Raw genomic sequence first — 20,517 nt, forward strand, 5'->3', positions numbered from 1 at the left:
TAGTTGTGGCACCCATGTGGCACTAGGGCGCAATCTCTTGTGTGATGCCTGAGGTCTAGAGCATGCAGGCTCAGTAGATATGGTGGGCCTGCTCAGTGGTCCCCGCAGCATGTGAGATCTTACTTCCCAGATCTGGGATCGAACCCACGTCCTCTGCACTGGAAGGCAGATTTTTAACCGTTAGACCATCAGGGAAGTCCCTGTAGTAGAATGTCTTCTGATGTATGGCTAGGTTCACGTTTGCCTCTTTTTGGCTGGAATAATACGGAAGTGCCGGTGCATCCTGCCAATTGCATGATGTGGGGAAAACTCAGACTGTCAGTTTGTCCCACTAACTACTGGTGATGTCAACTACTTTCTGGTGTTTTGATCATTGACCGACACAGGAAACACTAAGGGAACAATGACTAATCAATATGTTGGAATCCACTTAAGCGGAAGACTTCTTAGACTAATGTCATACGTTTTCTGGAGTTTTTTGTGTGTCTGTTTACAAGTTTCTCTTTGTAAACATCTTCCAGTTTTCAATTAGTTCAGAAAAAGCAAATAATTGTGGTGCTGTAACAGGGTGGATTTCAGGAAAGAGGATTTGAAACACTATGAGGCTGGGAGGAGATCAACTAGAGGGTTGATGGGTTCCCCACCTTTGAGTGGAGAAGGTGTGCTCAGGTCCTGGGACTCATCAAAGCTGTAGATGGACCTGAAGAGTGGACCTGACCCCCCCACCCCACCACACACACACACTCACCTCCCCCAACTTCACCTCCTGTGTGATTGGTGCTTGCCATCCTGCTCATACTCCCGGATTTTACACAAGTGTGCCAGTTCAGGTGGATGAGAAGGGAAGGGACTGATGTTTACTGAGCTCCTGCTATGATCCATGTACTTTGATGATGCAGAATGAAAAGCTGAGTCATCGGGAAGTTGAGGTCAGTAGAAAGAGTAATCAAACAAAAGCTAAGATAGTCATGTGTCAACATCCAGAAGTTCCTTTCCAGAGAGACTTTCCTGTCTTTTTAAGGTCTGTCTTTGTTTCTTTCTTTTTTTTAATTGACTGTATTGGGTCTTCGTTGCTGCTCCTGGGCTTTCACGAGTTGCTGCAAGCCGGGGTGGGCAGCTCTTCGTTGCGGTGTGCAGGCTTCTAATTGCAGTGGCTTCTCTTCTTGTACAGCGTGGGCTCTAGGTGTGTGGGCCCAGTAGTTGTGTATAAAAGCTTCCATCTGCTAACCCCAACCTCCCACTCCATCCATTTTCCCAACCCCCTCATAAAGTGTATTTATCTTTGGGAATCAAGTGCTACTTTATTATGTCTAATAATAAAATATATTGCTGTGTTTCTGAAGATGAATTAGAGAATGTGCTAGGGCAAAGGGGTGGTTTTCTTGTCATTAAGTACTAAATCTCTATCACTCATATGCAGTAGTAATGTATCCTACACGTGGCATTTCCAGGGGAAAGATAATAGAGAGAGGTGTATTGATTGAGAGTGACAGAGTGATTGAGAACCCTGGTGAAGATGAGCTAAAGCAATAAGATTTATAGGAAATAGTGATGCTAAATCAGGAGCCAGTAAGGTGCTTTTGTGCACATGGAAAGGTGACCAGAAAGTGGCGGTGAATCCAAGTCCTACTTAGCTTGTCTTGCTACCTCTAACCTCCAGGAATCAACTGAAGTGTAATTCTCCAATGCAGCCACCAGGTGGCCATAAACTCCCTTGGGTGTGCACAGGCAGCCGCACTGCCCTTGGTGCCAAAGGTGGGACATCAGTAACCCAACTGAAAAATTCTCTCCTCTGCTGGTACTGACCTATTGCTGTGCCCATCTGCTCCTCCCTGTTCGCGCGTAATGTCGACCAGATGGATGGACTCTGTCTTGAGCCCTGAAGCAACCGTTCAACCATAACCTAATGAAGATTTCATTATAAATTGTTTCCACTCCTCCACACTCATTTTAAAAAATCTTTGACAATTCCTCTACATAGGCTTATGTAATGATAACAAATGTTTATCTACTATTTGGTTTTCTGTTTTTAATTCATTGTTATTTCACATATTCAAATTAGTATTGTCTACATGCATACATTTTAGAAAGTTAAATATTGTTTCAGTGCATTTCACAAGTTTTCACTATTATAAATAGCAGGAGTAAAAACACAAGCATTTTGATCCAAAGTCGTTATATATTGCCAGGTGACTTCACAGGAAAAATTTTTTTTCAACTGTTGCTTTCCCTGAAGCCTCTAATTCCTGATAAAAAATAGGTTGCTGGTATCTTGAGAAGCTAAAAAATACTCCCTCACCTTTCCTGCATTATGTATGATCTGCCACCTTCTCTACTCAATTGACTGTGAACTTGCTTCTTCTGAAAGATTAGGTAGGATAAGAAATGTATTTCAGCCGATACATATCAGCTTTGGGGAAAAGTGCTCAGACACCATTTGAATGATAGAACCATTTTGAAAGTTCCAGGTTTTCGTCTTTGATAGTATGTTTTCTGCTTTGCCTGAATCTTTCTTTCTTTCTTTAGTAACACGAGTTGGCCCTCCCTGGCAATAATTACCTCTTTTCTACTTAACTGTCTGAAAATGACTCACTGGCTCTGACCACTCATTACAGGAAATCTAACCACCAACATTATTTGTTTTTTTTAAAAAATATTTTGTTGATGTTATGTTTTATACCTTATATTCCTGACTTTCAATTTTCATCAAAATTTTTAAGTTGCATTTTTCTTGGGAAGGAGCTGTTTGAAATTAAATAATTCATTACTCTCAAATAGGTTAATAAAATCCAAAAGTATTCATAGAGTATAAGTAAAAAGAAAGTATCCACCCTTCACCAAGTCTCCCAATTTATTTTCCCAGAACCAACCACTGTTCATGTTTTTTTTTAATATTCCCCAGATATAGTCTATGTATAAAAACATGTATATATTTGTATTTGTACATTTAAATGGGCTTCCCTGGTAGCTCAGGGGTAAAGAATCTGCCTGCATTGAAGGAGACTTGGGCTCAATCTCTGGGTCAGGACAATTCCCTGGAGGAGGAAATGGCAACCCATTCTAGTATTCTTGCTGAGAAAAATCCCATGGACAGAGGAGCCTGGCAGGCTACAGTTCATGGGATCACAGAGAGTCAGACATGACTGAGCACAGCACAGGAAGTCTATGAGTAGCAAATCTATACATTTAAATATGTGCTTTTGTTTTTAAATACTGAGAATAACTACATACACATGATTTAGTTTCCTGCCTATTTTTAATTTTATGCTATGTCTTGGAAATCTTTCCATATCAAGATGTTTGACCTGTCTCATTGTTTTAACAGCTACATGGTATTTCATTGCATGGCTATATCATAATTTATTCAACAGTGTCCTTTGGGTATACATTCATTTTATTTCCAAACTTCTATTACTAAAGAATCCATCTGCAATGCAGGAGACCCAGGTTCGATTCCTGGGTCAGGAAGATCCACTGGCGAAGGAATAGGCTACCCACTCCAGTATTCTTGGGCTTCTCTTGTGGCTCAGCTGGTAAAGAATCCGCCTGCAATGTGGGAGACCTGGGTTTGATCCCTGGTTTGGGAAGATCCCCTGGAGAAGGGAAAGGCTACCCACTCCAGTATTCTGGCCTGGAGAATTCCATGGACTGTGTGAATATCCATGGGGTCGAAGAGTCGGACATGGCTGAGCGACTTTCACTTTCATTACTATAAATAGTAGTGCAGTGAGTATCCTGGTATTTATGTTTTACATTCACTTGCAAGTTTAAATGTTTAGAAGAGGAATTGCTGGGTTAGAGATACGAATTTGAAAATTGATAGCTATTGTCAGTTCCCCCCGCCACAGAGAATTTTTAATTTGCATATATAACATTATAAGTAAGGTCAAGTAGCTTTTGATAAATTAAGAAGCCACCTGTTTTTTCTCTTCTTGAGAAAGATGTTTCTTTGAAACATCTTTCTCAAGAAGAGAAAAAACAGGTGGCTTAACATCTTTTGTTTTCTTTTTAAAACATATTTTTTTGGTGTGAAATTCACATAGCACAGAATTAACCATTTTAAGGTGAACAGTCCAGTGGCATTTGGTGTATTTCCAATATTATGCAACCACTACCTCTGTCAAGTTCCAAAATGCTTTCATCATCCCGGACAGAAGTCTCAAACCCAGTAAGTAGCCACTCCTCACTCCCCTTTCCCCCAAGCAGTCCCTGGCAACCACTAGTCTATCTCCTGTCTATGGATTTATCTATTCTACATATGGCTCCTTGTTCTTTTTCAAATTTAATATATTGGAATTCTTTAAATATTAAAGAAATTAGTTCTTTGTCTTATGTGTTATAAATATTTTCTTTTGTTTCTTGCTTGTCTTTTGTCTTTGTCCATCATATTTTCCTACAGAATTTTAATCTATATGAAATTAAGTATGTGAAATTATTACCAAAAAGTGGGATCCGGCTGCTCACCGCTCAAAAGCCAATAAACAGGCCAGGTTGGTGGGAAGGAAAGTTTGCTTTATTTCAGATGCTGGCAGCTGGTGGGGAGGGCAGACGTCTGTCCAAAGGCCAGCTGTCTGCCACTGACAACCGTGGGCCAAGAGCTTGTATAGGCCGAGGGAGGGGGCTACATGCAGAAACAGCACAGTCAGCTCTGACAGTTGTCTTGAAATCTGTCCTTGGCGGTCTGACCAACGTCATCTTGATTGTTTTAGGAACAGTTAATCATCACTCCCAGGGTCAGTTTGTTTCCATTTCTTTGAGGCCAGTTCTTGGAGTTGTGGCAGCTTATGTCGTGGGTGCAGTCTGGTCATCATGTAGTTAACGTCTTCCACCTGGTGGGGGTTTCAGTATCAATAAGACCAGCTCATGGGATGTGGCGCAGAATATTATCTATGGCCCTTGAGAAGGAACTAAAGGTCCTCAACTATGCTCAGTGACTACATTATTTTTGTTTGGTCTCCTTTGTTTTCCTTTGTTTCCGCATGTTTTCATGTCTCTGATTAAGCTTATTCTTTGACTAAAGTTTTCCACAGCAAAATGCAGGCAGAGGACATGGGGGGCAAGGACCGTAGGGTCCTGCTTCCTTTCAAAATTAAAATACATATGTACATATATATGTATATGTATTATGTATATCGTGACCATTGAAATCTGACACCACAAGTTTTTCCCTTGCCTTACCATTTTCTCTATTGTATCTCCCTTTTCCTACAGAAAATCCTGTTCCTGAAATAGTAAATTTGCTCACCAGTAAATTGACTCATTGCCCTACAATGCAAACAAAATACCTTTGGATGTATCACCAATGCAACTACTAAAAATAAATCTATTAATTAAAATTCAATGTTTGTAGTTCTTTTTGTTCTTAGTATATGTCCCACTAATGATGTATTGTGTTAGTAATTACTTTCAATACATTCCTTTCTCTGTGTCCAATGGGATCACTTTTAAAAGATGTAATTTAATTACTCAATCTTTAAAAAAAAAAAATGGCATCTGAGTTTTGTGTTGCTCCCACTAAGGTTATGGAGAACTTTCCCCATGTTTCTTTAAGTACTTTTAACTTTTTTATTTTACATCCTACTGCTGCAAGGAACAAAATTTAATAGACTAGTAACAGAGGAAAAAGAGAATTTAAAAAAACAATTACTAATAGAGACAGAAAAGTATAGCCAAGGCAGACTTCCAGTCTTGCAGAATCCAATGTGGTGACGAAATGAGCAGAGCGTGGATCTAGGGTTGGGAACCAGAGTCTGCCTGCCAGGAGAAGGGGCACAGCAAACAAGCCCTGTCCCAGGAATGGATCAGGCCTGGGAAATGTGGTATCATTATCACACAGGTATGACTTCTAAGCATTCTGATGTGTAAAAGGTTTTTTTTTTGAGGAGTTGATGGGGAGAGAGGTGGGTGTGGTCGTCACTGGTGGGAATCCAGCAGGTCACACTAGGGGCACCTCTGAGAGATCCCTAAGGTCAGGACTCAACTCAGTCCTTGGTTTTTGGGTCCAGTACCCAGATTTTCTTTGGCCAGCCGGTGATAGATTTATGCTTGTTAAACATTATGTTGTTGCTGTTGTTGTTATATTTCAATAGGACAGTGCTGTCTACTCTCTCTCTCTCTTTTTTTTTTGGCTTTTTTAAAATTACTTATAAAGCTTTATAGAAAGAACACATCTGAGTATCATTCTATTTGATGATGACAATTGAACAATACTCATAAAACATAACTATTCTTGAGTAACTAATAATTATCAAAGATTGTAATTGACTGGAGTTGTATCAATACATTTTTAGAGAGTGATGCAATTAACATCACTGCGTGAAGTTGATGGAGCTTAAAATAGCTCAAGGGTTCATCACACAGCTTACGATTGTGGTTATCATTCACATTTTGCTCTGTTAGGGTTTTGTTCCAACCTTGTGTATATTATAAACACAAACTTACTGTACAACTTTAAAAAAAAAATGACACGTTGCCAAATTTTGAGTGAAGAAGAATTTTTTGGTGAATTTTAAGCAGATACTTTACCCAATATATATACTAATGTCTCAGAAGATGATAGTTCTTCGGAATATAGTTCTGATTCAGACGATGTGAATATTAGACCCACAAAAAGACAGAAAGCCTTAGAGATTCATCTTGATAAGGAAAGTGAAAATGAAACTCATGGCTCTGGAGAAGACTTTACAGCTGTGTCAGGTGTAACTGTTGAATGGAATAACCCACAAAGTGTTATGATATAACGGAATTAATTAATATCTGGCCGACCAAAATAAAAATCGCCAGCCACAGGTATTAGTTTCTGCAAAAATGCCCCGGTCAATAATGAGTTAAACTGACGGTGGACTGACTTGTTCATCAGAATTCAGCAAAATGATCGCAACAGGGTTTCCCTTTGCAGTGACCAAGATGCCTGAGTCTCCAAGCCTTGCCTATGGGAGCAGAACCATCATTTGTAATAGAAAGGCCATTGCTTCTCGGCCTTTTGGCTAAGATCAAGTGTAGTAATAAAAGGGCCCTGGGTGACCAGATTATTAATCAGAAGGCTGTTTTCTGTGAACAGAGTATAGATAAGAAAGCATTCCACCTGTGGGGAACTCTTCATCTATGTTCCTATAAAGCCTGATGAAAAATCCTTTCTCTTCATCAGAAGATACTTCTCCGGTGACAAGGCTGTTTGTCCAGTGACCCCAGAAGCAGGGTCTTGGATAGAAATAGACGCTACTGGTTTCTTTTGTCTCCCTGAATCCATATCAAAGCATATCAAGCTTTCCAGAATTTGAGGGGTGGATTTCTGTCTCAGTTAATAGTGTTTGTTAGATCAGGAGTTTGGGAAGAATTTCAGCTACCCTGAATTTTTTTCCGAATTGACTAATCTGTTGTTTGTGTTGAGAAATCTACATGACTCTTTTTTCCCAGCAGCCTTGACTATTCTCTCTGCAGCTCCAGTAAGAGGGGATAAGCCAGAGGGATGGGACATTCTGGCTTCTACACCAGCTCGTAGAACACAGCTTGGATTCACCTCCACTAATTTCCCATTTCTTCATCCGCAGGAGGAATAGGTGGCTTTGCTACTAAGAGGGGTCCCACACATTTCTCTGGACCACAGTTTCCATCTTTAGCTCATGTTACTCTGGCCCTGTTCAGGGGCTCCCAATGAAATCCTAACCTTTGACGCCTCTTCCAGCACCCCACTCTGTTGTAGGGTGTATACGTGAATGTTATGGTGGAAAGACCCTTCTTCCCACTGCAACCCTCTCATGAGCACCAAGCAGGGAGCCTGCAGTGAACACTGAGGCAGAATGTCTTTCAAGTGGAAATTGCAGGGCGGGGAAGGAGGTGCAGGTCATTGGATGAATGCCTTCAGGGTTGCTGGCAGGTTGCTACATGGATGAGGACCAGAGAGGATGAGTCATCTCAGGAAACATAATCCATGGGTGGAGACGGGCGGTAATGTCACACTGAGCACACTTGTTTTAGAGTTAACTTATTAGTATTGATCCCCAGGGATTTAAGCAAATCATTTACCTCTGTTTTTCTGGAAAAACATGGAAAACCTCATATAATCACAAGAATGAGATTAAGGGTCATTGACCCAAAGAAAATAGTGCTGATCTGTCTTCTCTTTTGTGGCCTATCACTCTCGAGCTACCAAGACCCCCAGGTAGGTCAGGATTATGTAGCAGAAAGAGTGGGATTTGACATCAAGCAGATCTGGGTTTTAATTATATTTCCACTTATCTGGCTCACATTACCGTACCTTTTTGAGTGTTTGTTTTCTCTGTGAAATGGAGACCTAATAACTACTTCATGAAGTCATGAGAATTAAAAATAATAATACCATAAAAGTTCTTGATAAATTGTAAGCACTCAAAAAATGAGAGCCCTCATTATTTGAAAGGCGTAACAATGTAATTTTGTTCTTTTGGTTAGCTGGGAGAAAAGACATTTGGCAAAACGTGAGGTTTTAAAGTGAGAGACTTTATTTTTTGGGCTCCAAAATCACTGCAGATGGTGACTACAGCCGTGAAATTAAGACACTTGCTTCTTGGAAGAAAAGTTATGACCAACCTAGGCAGCATATTAAAAAGCAGAGACATTACTTTGCCAGCAAAGGTCCATCTAGTCAAGGCTATGGTTTTTCCAGTGGTTATGTATGGATGTGAGAGTTGGACTATAAAGAAAGCTGAGCACAGAAGAATTGATGCTTTTGAACTGTGGTGTTGGAGAAGACTCTTGAGAGTCCCTTGGACTGCAAGGAGATCCAACCAGTCCATCCTAAAGGACATCAGTCCTGGGTGTTCATTGGAAGGACTGATGCTGAAACTGAAACTCCAATACTTGGGCCACCTGATGCAAAGAACTGACTCATTTGATAAGACCCAAATGCTGGGAAAGATTGAAGGCAGGAGGAGAAGGGGATGACAGAGGATGAGATGGCTGGATGGCATCACCAACTCAATGGACATAGTTTGAGTAAACTCTGGGAGTTCGGTTATGGACAGGGAGGCCTGGCATGCTGCAGTCCATGGGGTTGTAAAGAGTTGGACACGACTGAGAGACTGAACTGACTGACTGAAGGTTTCATCTTTGATTCTATTAGAATCTTGAGGACTTAGTTTTGTTTTTGTTTCCACACAATTGAGGTTAAGTTATAATACAATAGTTTTGCTGGAGGCTTGGAAAACACACACTTTTTGTTCTTCTTGTTATTTGTTTGCAAGTAAGAATAAAATAAAAATCTTGCATCTTCCTACCTAGGGAAATAAGCTCTTCATTGGTTCTAGAAGATTGTGAAAAGTCTGGTGCTGGGTACATTGGTCACATATTAGAATTCCTCTGGGCACAAGACAGTGGGAAAGACCAGGGAGGATGTGACCACCACAGGCAAAGCCACCGATGTGGCCCATGGAGGTGTGTGATATTTTAAGAGCTACTGGTACCATCTGGAGCTTTTTTCTGTACCCCAACTCCTTTACACAAATAACAGTTGGTATCTATGACTTAGTATTTTACGACAAAGAACAACAGGATATAGGACATAAAATATGACATTAATTATGGTGTATGGCTCTATAGTTTGTATATATATATATATATATATATTGATGTTAAAATAAATGTTGGTCTGAGAACTGCACAAATTATATGTTTTTACTCCATAGTTGACTTTTCTGTCAATGACCGTCAGGTTTGAAGCCTTGGTATCCTCCTGGGCTCGTCTCTTTTTGTTGTCTTCACATCCCAAGGGTTTGGTCTACTGCTCAATTAGCCATGTAGTGTTTCTATCTCTTTCTCATCCACACTGCCAGTCTGGATTCAGCCCTCTTCACCTGGGTGTTTTAGTGTGGGTTTTCCCCACAGAAGAGCCTGACATAAGGACCTGGGTACAAGAAGCAGGAGTGAGGGGGATGGGAGAGAGGGAGAGAGGAAGGGAAGAAAAGCCAATATTGGGGTGTGTTACTGAGGGTCCAGATCGCTTTGAACAATGGAGATGTGATCCCACTGGGACCTTTTAGAAAGGTAGAGAGTAGCTACCAGAAGAGTCCACCTAAAGGACAGAAGACAGACATTTATTCAAGGCTTCTGGGCCTGGTGGACTCTCAGAGACTTATAGAAAGCCTGAAACAGTCACCTGAAATTGTTACCGATAGGTGCGGGCTCTGGCGGCTCACCACTCAAAAGCCAATAAGCAGGCCAGGTTGGTGGAAGGGAAAGTTTGCTGTATCTCAGACGTCAGTAATTGGGGAGGAGGATGGACATCTATCCAAAGGCCCACACCACCCCTGACAAGCAGCGGGTGAGAGTTTTATAGACTGAAGGAGGGGGCTACATGCAGAACAATGCAGTCAGCTCTGACAGTAATCTTGACATTGGTCATTAGTGGTCTGACCAGTGTCGTCTTGGTTGTTTTAGGTATGGTTAATCATCAGTTCAGGGGCTTCCCTGATAGCTCAGCTGGTAAAGAATCCACCTGCAGTACAGGAGACCCTGGTTCGATTCCTGAGTTGGGAAGATCTGCTGGAAAAGGAATAGGCTACCCACTCCAGTATTCTTGGACTTCCCCATTGGCTCAGATGGTAAAGAAACCACCTGCAATGCGGAAGACCTGGGTTCGATCCCTTGGTTGGGAAGATGTCCTGGAGAAGGGCATGGGAACCCACTTCAGTATTCTTACCTGGAGAATCCCTATGGACAGAGGAGTCCGGTGGACTACAGTTCATGGGGGTCGCAGAGTCAAACATGACACAGCACAATCTTCAGCTCCAGGGTCCATTTGTTCCCATCTCTTTGAGGCCAGTTCTTGGAATTGTGGCAGCTTATGTTGTGGGTGCAGTCTGGTCATCATGTAGTTAACTTCTTCCACCTGGGGTTTCAGTATCTATAAGACAGCTCATGGGATATGGCTCAGAATTTTATCTATTGCCCTTGAGAAGGAACTAAAGGTCCTTGGCTGTGCTTAATGACTACATTATTATTACTTCATCTCTTTTGACTGCTTTCCTTTGTTTCTGCATGCTCTCATTTCTCTGATTAAACTTATCCTTCGACTAATGTTTTCATAGATAAAAGGCAGGCATAAGACATAGGGTGGGGAGCTGGGCAAAGGCCATAGGGTCCTGATCTTGTTTCAAAATCACAGGTGTGCTGAGGGGATGGGATGTGGGCCCCATGGTGTCTGGTTCTCTGGGCAACTGTGATAACTTCCTACCTCGGCATCTCTACCTCCAGTCTACCCCTTCCTGTGATGTCAGCTTCATCTTCCTCAAGAACAGTGCTTATCATGTACTCCTCTTCATCTTCAATGTCTCCTTACGACATCCTGGAAAAAAGATAACCTTCTTGGGATGGCATTCTGGATCCCGGGAAAGTGGCTGAAGAGACTTCAGCCTCACAGGAGGCCTGGCAGCAGCGTTATCGGTGCCTTCTTGAAGACTTCCCAACACTTCCAGCTCTCACCTTTGGCTGTGCTCTGCCCTCTGCCTGGAGGACTTTTTCCCCCTCTTCTTGAGATTTTGAAATCCTATCCCTCCTCAAGGGAAAGTTCAAATGTCACTGTATTAGTTTTCTACTGCTATGTAACAAACGCAATGGTTTAAACCTACAGCCATGTACTACCTCCTGGCTTTGTCAGTCAGAATTCTGAGCAGGCTCAACTGGATTCTCTGCTCAGGGTCTCACAAGATGGAAACCAAGGTGTCAGCTGGAGTAGGCATTTACCTGGAGGCTCCCAGGTAGAATCTGTCTCCAGCTCATCCAGGTTGTTGACTGAATTCTGTTCCTTATGTTGTAGAAAGAAGATCATTTTTCTCGCTGGCTATTGGCTGAGGTTGCTCTGACCTCCTAGAGGTTGCTCTCGGCTTTTTCCACGTGTCCTCCTCCATCTCAGCTACAGAAAACCTCCCTTGAGTCCCAAGTTGCCCTCATGTTTAAGTTTTCTTCTTCTAGAAGATTCATGTGATGAGACTGGGCCCACTTGGATAAACTCCGTTTTGCCAAAGAAAGTAACATGATCACGGGAATAATATCTCAACAGTTCTGCCCATACTCAAAGAGGATGAAATTATAAAAGGGTGAGGATCACTGGGGTCATTCTTTAAATTTTTCCCATCATACCACCTCTTTGAGAAATCTCTTCTGATCCCTTCAAATGAATGCCAGACCCTTCCTCTGCACCTCACAGCATGTTGTGACAATGAATTCACTGTCTGCAATGGAGCTACTATGACCTGTTCTTTCTCCACAGAAAATAAGAGCCCATTGGTCTTCCTTACCTCCTATTTGTCTTTCTTAGCCTTGGTTTTTCAAAGCCCCTGAGTTATTTTTGTGCCAGAATATATTTTGGTATTGTACTATATTTAAATACTGAAAGACACATGAAGGACTAAACCTTAAAATGTTAAAAAAAAAATGTACAGAGCCATGAAATAAATAAAGTTCTAGAGAAAAGGAAGTTCTAATATAATTTTTACAAGGGTTTTCCATGACATTTTCAGTTATGTCTTCTTGGTGGGTTAAGTATGAAATACCCCTCTTTATTTCTTTTATTGCTATTCCCTTAAATTCTATAATGTTTTAATTAAGGTATTAATTTTCTTTTTATAAATAGTAAGCTGTAAGTCCTAAAAAGAGTTGGAATTTTTAAATCCAGTCCAAGAGTCTGTCTTTTATTTGGTGTGTTTTACCATTTACATTTATCATGATTACTAAGTAGACATGTTATGCTGCTGCTAAGTCACTTCAGTCGTGTCCGACTCTGTGCAACCCCATAGACGGCAGCCCACCAGGCTCCCCTGTCCCTGGGATTCTCCAGGCAAGAACACTGGAGTGGGTTGCCATTTCCTTCTCCAATGCATGAAAGTGAAAAGTGAAAGTGAAGTCGCTTGTCGTGTCCTACTCTTAGCAACCCCACGGACTGCAGCCTTCCAGGCTCCTCCATCCATGGGATTTTCCAGGCAAAAGTACTGGAGTGGGTTGCCATTGCCTTCTCCGGATATGCAATGACTCAGGCTTAAATCTGAATTAGCACTTACATGCAAAATAATCCCCAAAGTTAAAGACCACTTGACTTCAGAAGTCACTTCGAAAGTCACAATAAAGTTATAATGGCCCTTCTTGGAAGACTAGAGTAAAATACCCAGCCATAGTTGTAAGAAATCTTTCAAAAAATGCAGCCCTTTGTGAATGACATCTCAATTAAAAAAAAAAAAAAAATGGGCAGCCCCTCAGAAGCAGCTCTGGAAAGAGAAAAAATATATAACTTAATGTATCTTAAAAACCAATGTGAATATAGGTTCAGAAGATAGTTAAAAGAGATATTTTATAAGGCTACCTAGGATTAGGCTTATAACATAGCCTAGTCTTTCAACTTTTGCTCTAAAGTAGACATGTTACTACCATCTAATTTTGTTTTCTTTTTTCTGTGCTTTTATTTACTACTTTTTTCCTTCTTTCCTGCTATCTATTGTGTTGACAAAGAATTCTTTTTCTTAGAACTACACCAGTTTGTTTTTAAGAAGATTTATCTGTTTTATTATTTTCTTGACGGCGCGGGTCTTCGTCGCGCACGTGGGCTTTCTCTGGTTGCCGTGTGCAGATTCTCACTGTGGTGGCATCTCTCGTTGTGGAGCACAGGCTCTAAGCACCTGGGCTCAGTAGTTGTGGCCCATAGCTGCTCTGAGGTATGTGGCATCTTCCTAGACTAAGGATCAAACGGGTGTCCTCTCCATTGCAAGGCAGCCTCTTAACCACTGGACCATCAGGGAAGCCCTCTTTATTCTTATAGCTCTGGGTGAGGTATTTTTGTGATGACCTTAATTTTTAACATGCATATCTAGTTTTTTTCCAATAAAGTTTGAAGTTCATCGGTGTTTTTATCCTCTTCTTGCGTGAGGCAAGAAGGCCCTTGAGTTTAGTGCCTAGATCCCCTGGAGAAGGGAATGGCAACCCACTCCAGTATTCTTGCCTAGAGAATTCCATGGATCGAGGAGCCTGGCAGGCTACAGTCCGTGGGGTCACAAAGAGCTGGACACGACTGAGTGACTAACACTAAAACACTGTATCACCTTCTTGAATGAGGCAAGAATTTAGTGCCTGTCAACTTCTTGCAAACTCTATACCTAGCCAGATATTGGTGTTTGTTTTAGTTTGTATTTAAACATTCAAAAACTATTTTTATTATTACTATTAATGATTTAAACTTAGTTTTAGATTTAGATGTATTACCATATACTACCAATTTCTCCCTTCAGTCTTATTTTTTATTTTATTTTTTTACATTTTGGCCACCCTGTGTGGCATGTGGGATCTTAGTCCCCTGATCCTAGGGATTGAACCCATGCCCCTGTGGTGGAAGTGCAAAGTCATAACCACTGGACTGCCAGGGAAGTCCCCGTTCTTATTTTTATTTTCTACATCTTCCTTTATTCTTTTGCATCTTTTGACATTTTTTCAGTGAGAATTTTAGGCAGGAAACTTTCTATGTTATGTATTTTAAAGTATTTATTTTTTGTTTTGTGTCTTAATTTTTATAACACAAAATTTCAAACATGTACAAAGGCAGAGAGTTTTTTGTGTCATGTTTCATGTGTTCATCACAACTTAAACAACTACCAATGCATGGCTAACATAATTTCATCTGTATGTCTTCCCCCACTTCCACTGGCTACTTCCTCTTCTGAAGCAAAGTCCATGTTATTATCAAACTGAAGATAAACAGTAATTCCTTAGTATCATAAAATATCCAGTCAGTGTTTAAATTTCCCAATTTTCCCTTTTTTACTCTCTCTCTGTAGTTTGATATTCAAATCAGTATTGCTAAGTCACTTCAGTCGTGTCCGACTCTGTGCAACCCCATAGACGCAGCCCACCAGGCTCCCCCGTCCCTGGGATTCTGCAGGCAAGAACACTGGAGTGGGTTGCCATTTCCTTCTCCAATGCATGGAAGTGAAAAGTGAAAGGGAAGTTGCTCAGTCATGTCTGACTCTTTGCAACCCTATGGACTGCAGCCTACCAGGCTCCTCCGTCCATGGGATTTTCCAGGCAAGAGTACTGGAGTGGGGTGCCATGGCCTTCTCCAAAATCAGTATTCATACATTACAATAGACTGATACGTCTCTTGTCTTGTTAATCTATAGATTCTCCCCCTGCCTTACCCTTTTTTCTCTGCAGTGTATTTTTTTTTAAGAAATAGCATTGTTTGACCTATAGTTTCCCGTAGTCTGAATTTTGCTGATTGTGTTTCCTGGATGTCATCTAACCTGTTTTTTGTCTCCTATATTTCCTATAAACCAGTAGTTAGCTCAGAGGCTTGCTCTTCTAGGTACAATTGATTTTAGCAAGGATTTATATGCAGAATATATAAGTAATTCTCAAAACAATAATACAAAAAAAAAAAAAAACCCACCCAATTTTAAAATTGGGTAAAAAATTTAAATAGGCACTTCACTAAAGAAGATATTTAGTTGGCAAATAGTACATGAAAAGATCCTCAGTATTATGAGTCATTAGTATTTTAATTTTAACTACAAGCAAATACCACAAATTACGCCTATTAATTAGTGGTCTAAATTAGAATGGCTAAAATGAAAAAGAGGGTCCTTGCCAAGTGTTGGTGAGGTTGTGGAGGAATTAGAACTCTCATACACTGCCGGTGGAATGTAAGATGTTACAACACTTTGGAAAGCAGTTTGGCACCTTTTTTAAAAGGTTAAGCATACATCTATTATATGACCAAGCCTTCTACTCCTGGTTATTTACCAGAAATGAAAACATGTGTCTATACAAAGACTTGTATACTAATGTTTGTAACAGCTTTATTTGTGATAGGCCCAAACTGGGAACAACCCAGATTTCCATTAACAGATTAATAGGTAGACCAATTGTGGTATAACCAGACAATGGAATATTACTAAACCAAAACCACAGCAAAAAATTAGATGAAACATTGATACACATAAAAGCATAGGTGAGGACTGCCCCGGTGGCATAGTGGAAGAGAATCTGCCTGCCAATGCCGATCGCACGGGTTTCTTCCCTGGCCCGGCAAGATTACATGCACCTTGGAGCAACTAAAGCCTGTGTGCTACAACTATTGAGCCCATGTGCTCCAACTATTGAAGCCTGTGCACCCTAGAGCCCGTGCTTGAGACAAGAGAAGCCACCGAAATGAGAAGCCCGCACACTTCAATGAAGAATAGCCCTGGCTCACTGTAACTAGAGAAAGCCTGTTCACAGCAATGGAGACCCAGTGCAACCAAAAATAAATAGATAAATAAATTTTTTTAAAATGCTGCACCTTAAAAAAATAGGTGAATCTCAAAATAATTATTCTGAGTGAAATCACACCACTCCCCAAAAAGCACATACTGTATGATTCCATCTATATATAAAATTCTAGAAAATGCAGACTGATCTATCCCAACAGAAATCAGTCTGGTAGCCACATAGGGATGAAGGGGGAAAGGAAGAGGAAGGAAGTAGAGATTATAAAGGGGCACAAAGAAACTTTTGAGCGTGATGGATATGTTTATTATCTCTTAAAAAGATGTTTTATTTTTACTTTTTTGGCTGCACCATGCAGCATGTAAGATCTTAGTTCCCTGACCAGGGATCAAACCTGTGTCCATTGCATTGGAAGTTTGGAGTCTCAGCCACTGGGTCTTCAGGGAAGTCCTATGTTTATTATCTTGACTGTGGTGACATTTTCAGAGATTTGCACATATGTTACAATTCATGGATGGTACGCTGTAAATATTGCAGTTTTTAGTGTGTCAATCATATCTCAATATAACTGGCAGAATAGTGACCCTCTCAGAACCGGTGAACACATTACATAGCAAAAAGTAATTATGGCTGCATATAAAATTAAAGTTATTAATCAGCTGACCTTAGAATAGGGAAAATTATCCTGGATTATATGGATGGGCCCAGTGAAATCACAAGGATCCTTAAAAATGGCAACCCTTTAAATATTTGAAGACCTTTTCTTACCTTTTTACAATATTGTGGAAAAATTTAAACGTATACAAAAATGTAGAGAATAGTATAGTGAATTCCCAGGTACCTATCACTTTTCTTTTCTACTTCAGGCAAATCTCATTTCAGTTATACTCTCATCTACTCCCCCTTTATTATTTGAAGCAAAAGTCAGATATCTTATCATTCTATCCTTATCTATTTCAACATGTATAATTAGAAGATAAGGACTTAAAAAGATAGCCACAGTAGTATCATTATCATTCTTTTTCTTTTTTAAAAGACCTTTGGATATGAACCATTTTTTAAAGTCTATATTGAATTTGTTACAACATTGCTTCTGTTTTCTGTTTTGGTGTTTTGGTGGTCCTGAGGTATGTGGGATCTTAGCTCTTCGATTGAATCCCATGCCTTAGAAGGTGAAGTCTTAACCACCAGATCACCAGGCAAGTCCCTGTCACTCTTAAATCTGTAATGACCTCATGATATCATCAATTATCCAATAACATATTCTTAAATGATAGTTTGGTTGGGCATGTCACCTTTTTTGGGGAGGAAACAATTCGCATGAAGATTTTTTTAAAACATCAGACACTCAGAAGAGGGGTACCAGCTCCACCTCTAAGTTGCACGTGTGACAAATTTTGTGCAAGTAATAGTGGAAAACGCCTCACCTGGAAAGCTGAAGAACCGTGTTCACTTTGGCATATGGTAAAATGTTTATTCAGACATGTGAAACAATCATGTTAAAATTTATTTTTTATTTTTAAAAACTCTTTTGAAGTAGTGATATTCAAATTTAAATCTAACTCCTTTACAGAGTTCATAGTTACATAAAATGTCATTTTTCATTCAATGAATGTTGAGTTTTGCAAATGTTTTATTATTGTTGTTGTTCAATGGCTAAGTCATGTCTCACTCTTTGGGACTGCAAGAACTGCAGCACGCCAGGCTTCCCTGTCCTTCACTGTCTCCCAGAGTTTGCTGAAACTCATGTCCATTGAGTCAGTGATGCCATCCAACCATCTCATCCTCTGTGGTTTTATTAAGTTATAACATTTGTTAATTCCATTTCTTATAATCTGATGGGAACTCTTTGTAGGATCTGAAAACATTTACAAAGTGTTTCTACATCTGGTGCAGGTATTTTCCTGGGCTCCTCAGCCTCCAGAGGCACTCAAATTGTGATATGATAAGAAATCTCTTATTCCTGGGGGCGGTCTTGCAAACCACCAAGTCCTACACATCCTGACATGCCTCTTAGCTGCTGAGTCTCTGTGGGGTGCTCTCATTGCCCCTAGATTACCTCTGTCTGCAGTGCCGCTACTGATGCTGGGAGCATCTGTCTTTGCACAAACACCACACCCAGAGGTTCTGCCTGCCCTCTCTGCAGCCCCTGTGTGGGGCAAGCGCCTGTGCTTTGAGGTACAGCCAGCAAGCAGCTGGATGAGCTTATTCCCAACCTGCCTGTCACTTGCTTGGGTCTCAGGACTGAGCTGACTGCCTCTCACACATCTTATCTTACTCTTGGGCCATGTTGATCATTGGGAATCAGGTTATTTTCTTTCCCTTTTCCAGGTGGCCAGTCTCCTCACTGGATTTTGCTCACTCACTTGTCCTTTCCTAAAAGCACCCTTTCCTTTTTGCCCACCTCTTCCAGCTGCTGGTTCTAGAGCTGAATCAGTCATTTTGACCTAAACCTCATGTTTCTTGGTGAGGTTTCACTTCATCTACAGAGTCATATGGGCTTCCCTGATAGCTCAACTGGTAAAGAATCCACCTGCAATGCAGGAGACTGTGGTTTGATTCCTTAGTTGAGAAGATCCACTGGAGAAAGGCTAGGTTACCCACTCCAGTATTCTTGGACTTTCCTGGAGGCTTGGACAGTGAGGAATTTGCCTGCAATGTGGGAGACCTGGGTTCAATCCCTTGGTTGGGAAGATCCCCTGGAGAAGGGAATGGCTACCTACTCCAGTATTCTGGCCCAGAGAATTCCACGGACAGAGAGCCTGGGCTACAGTCCATGGGATCACAAAGAGTTGGACACGACTGAATGACTTTCATTTTTTATAGAGTAGTATCTGATCCCCATGGCAATCTCATGAAGTAAGAAAGGCAGGCATGATTAGCTTCACTTAAAGACAAAACTGAGGTTTAGAAACAGTCAAGCAGGGCTTTGAAGGAGCATAAACCTGTGAAGGAACAATTGGAGTCAAACACTGAGGTAAGACTAGATAGCCACTTTGCTTGGGACATGAAGGGCCTGAGGAAGACAATCACAGAACTGGTCCTCTGAGCTGGAAGAGACACCCCTCCTCCACCTCCCCCCCACCCCCGCCTCCCCTCCACCCCCCACCCCCACCTCTACCCTGACAGAGACATGCAGATCAGATTTCCCTGGAGGGTTTGCAGGCTTGCTCTGTATAATGAGAAATGACAGCTGTGGTTGGGGAGCACAAGGTCTGATTTCGATACTAGGTAAAAATATGTGTAACCCCCTTATTGAATGCTTACTAAGAACCGGGTTCTGGGCTAAACCTTTTTTTTTCCCCTTGGACTTCCCTGGTGGCTCAGATGGTAAAGCATCTGCCTACAATGCGGGAGACCTGGGTTCAATCCCTGGGTCTGGAAGATCCCCTGGAGAAGGAAATGGCAACCCACTCCAGTACTCTCGCCAGGAAAATCCCATGGACAGGGAATCCTGGTAGGCTACAAATGGCACCCCACTCCAGTACTCTTGCCTGGAAAATCCCACGGATGGAGGAGCCTGGTGGGCTGCAGTCCAAGGGGTCGCAAAGAGCTGGACATGACTGAGAGACTTCACTTTCTTTCTTTAGTTTTTTTTTTTTGGTTGTGCTGGATCTCAGCTGCAGCTTATGGGATCCAGTTCTCTGACCAAGGATTGAATTCCAGCCCCCTGTGTTGGGAGCTCAGAGTCTTGGCTGCTGGAACACCAGGGAAGTCCCTGAGCTAAATCTTTTGCATGTACTACCTCCCTTGATTTTCACAGTATTGTGAGAGCAAAATAATATTGTTCTCATCTTAAAGCTGAGAAAACTAAAGCTTCCAGAGGTTTCAATAACTTCTCTGATGCGACACTGATAGCCAGTGTCAGAGATGGCTTCCAGTATGGTCCTGTGTGTGACACCGAGTCCATAATTCTAGTCACTCCGCTATGTTTTCTTACAGGAACTGAAGCCCCTGAACACAAAGTTGGCTTTATTCCAGTGGTAGTTAGATAGACTCAGGCTGTCTCTAGTTAAAGAGACTAATTTTCCCTTGCTTGTGGCTGAGAAACAGTTATGATCAGAGACTCAGTGGCTCTTAGATTTCTTAATGAATCAATCTTTTGCTGCATGGCAGTTCTTGGTGCCCTGGAACCAACATGCTCAGTGGAGGTTTTCTTTTTAGCTTGTTGAAATTTCTTCTATTTATGTTTACCCTGTGCACGTGTGCTAAGTCTCTGCAGTCGTGTCTGATGCTTTGCGACCCTTTGGACTGTAGCCCACCAGGCTCCTCTGTTTGTGGGATTCTCCAGGCAAG

The 20,517-nt window shown here is 41.3% G+C and overlaps 1 long non-coding RNA gene across 1 annotated transcript; it reads left to right on the top strand.

Moving 5' to 3' along the window:
- Positions 1-7,935: 7,935 nt before the first annotated feature.
- On the top strand, positions 7,936-12,447 carry LOC147356857 (uncharacterized). Its single transcript, XR_015143578.1, has 2 exons — positions 7,936-8,161; positions 11,230-12,447. It is a non-coding gene; the product is annotated as an uncharacterized LOC147356857 (long non-coding RNA).
- Positions 12,448-20,517: the final 8,070 nt, after the last annotated feature.

The sequence above is a fragment of the Bos grunniens genome, chromosome 16 (genome assembly GCF_055505025.1).
Source record: "Bos grunniens cultivar Pamir isolate PY7600 chromosome 16, Bosgru_T2T1.0, whole genome shotgun sequence".
NCBI classification, from domain to species: Eukaryota; Metazoa; Chordata; class Mammalia; order Artiodactyla; family Bovidae; genus Bos; species Bos grunniens.